This window comes from Gopherus evgoodei, unplaced genomic scaffold, assembly GCF_007399415.2.
Source record: "Gopherus evgoodei ecotype Sinaloan lineage unplaced genomic scaffold, rGopEvg1_v1.p scaffold_382_arrow_ctg1, whole genome shotgun sequence".
Taxonomy (NCBI): Eukaryota; Metazoa; Chordata; order Testudines; family Testudinidae; genus Gopherus; species Gopherus evgoodei.
The window spans coordinates 1-2060 of record NW_022060052.1 but is presented as its reverse complement, the minus strand read 5'-3'; the positions used below and the strand labels follow the sequence as shown (position 1 = coordinate 2060).

General features: G+C 47.3%; 1 non-coding gene across 1 annotated transcript; it reads left to right on the top strand.

Moving 5' to 3' along the window:
* The first annotated feature begins 726 nt into the window (after nucleotides 1-726).
* Nucleotides 727-810, top strand: TRNAS-GCU. Its single transcript has one exon. It is a non-coding gene; the product is annotated as a tRNA-Ser (tRNA).
* Nucleotides 811-2060: the final 1250 nt, after the last annotated feature.

The window sequence follows — 2060 nt, the reverse complement described above, 5'->3', positions numbered from 1 at the left end:
AATGTGAAAAGTTTGGGGACCACTGGTTTAGGGTGACATCCTGAATTGCTTCTATGCAGTCGAATAAAAGGTATTCTTCACTGTTTATGACAGGGAGTCACAGTGCTGCAGGGGCCAGCGGTGGGGGGGGGGGTAGCAGGAGTGGAGGCAGTGGTGGGGGGCATTGTGTTGGGGCACTGCAAGGGGCCAGCGAGCGGCGCTGTGGGGAGTCAGTTTGGGGTGTTGTGGGGAGCAGCAGGGGGCACTATGGGGGCCATCAAGGGACGCTGTGGGGGGGTTGGTTTGAGTGGCTGTGAGGGGCCAGCGAGGGGAATTGTGAGATTCAGTTTGGGGCTCTGTGGGGAGCAGCAGGGGGCGCTGTGGGAGGTTGGATGGGGGCAGCACTCACCTACCCCTCAATGAGGATGGACTAGGTATGTTCTGCTGCCCTTCACTCATACAGGAAGGAGAATAACATTTCATTCCACTCAATCCGAAAGTGATTTGTAACCCAACACCACCAAAACTGTTCATTTTGGGAAAGTGGCCCCATCATTTTGCATATCTAGGCATAGTAGATGTGTCTATGCAAACACGGTTTGTTCCTGAAGTCTTTCCCCAGCTAATATCTAGACTTGAGGGGGGAGCTCATTCAGACCCTGCTTCCGCTTAGTATTTAAAAATTCTTTAGTGTCCCTATCACTGCCAGCCTTAGATTTCTCCTCCTATCCCTGTCCTAGCAGCTCAGAGGAGGTGGCCGAGTGGTTAAGGTGATGGACTGCTAATCCATTCTGCTCTGCACGTGCATGGGTTCAAATCCCATCCTCATTGGATGTATTTAATCTTCATTTCTCTCTTTGATACAATGACAGATCAAACAATGTTGCTTCTTGCAAACAAAAACCTTCCCTGAAACTCCAATAGCCCCTTGCTTTAAATAAAATGTCTAAATCCCACATTTCTAAAAAAAAATTCTTTAGTCCTGTATTGCTTAGTTTTTATCTCAAAAGGTAACAACCTCATAATCTCCCCCAAACACCGTGGGACCTTCCCAAATAATTAAAATACCCCCAACCTGAGCAAGGCCACAACAGTGAACCAGAGCTAGTGTCTAGGCCAAGCTGTTCTGAAGGAGGCAACTCAAACATTTTCTCCCTGCTTCCCTTGGCAAAGTCTGACTGGGAAAAGAAAATTCCCCAAACTGAAAATTTTCTGCTGAAAAACCAATACTAGTCTGTTTGGGGACTTTGATTTGAATGTATTGTTATTCTTCTCTTCTGATTTCTGAATTATTTCAGTTCAGTGTTTGTCCGCCAGATGTGTTTACAGGTGTTGAATTGTGGGGAAGAGAGGCCAACTCATGATGTCTCTACCCTTCTTTCATAGTTTCTTCCAACTTGCTAGGAAGTACCTTTGCTACGATGTGAGTCAAGCAGTGTCCACTGTCTCTGTGCTATCTCAGAGAAGTCTGCATTGTACATGGTTCCTGGGATAATCCTTGGGAATGTGGATCCCTTTAATGGGCCAGCAGTGAGTCTGACTTCTCCATTGTCAGCACCTGACAGGCTGGTGGGGCATTTCCCAACCGTCATAACATATCTCAGTAACACACGACAGAGACAAAACTTCATAACTTCCGCTAACCAACTCTAGGCCTACACACAGGCGTCCAGAACATGATTAAGGGTTCAACAAAAACCAGATTTTTGAAATGATACCTCACCAGGGCAGACTGTTGGTACAAACCGTATCATCATTATATGAGAGTGGTGATATATGGGGCCTTCCAGGTGCAGACTTACCCTTAGAGTCCATCTCTCCTGGGATAAAGATGGCAGCATGGCTGGCCTGGGTCATCTGACTTGGGCTTATGGAGTTAAAGAGGTGGAGCTAAAAACTGTGGGGCAGATATTTGTGTTCACACTGAAGCCTGGGTTCAGAAACCCTCACTCCTCATGGGGTCTCTGAAGTTGGGCTCAAGTCCATATGTCTGCACTGTAATTTTATAGTCTTGCAGCCCAAGCCCCATAAGCCTGAGTCAGCTGGCCAGGCTTTGAGACAGGTGCCTTGGGTGTGTTAAT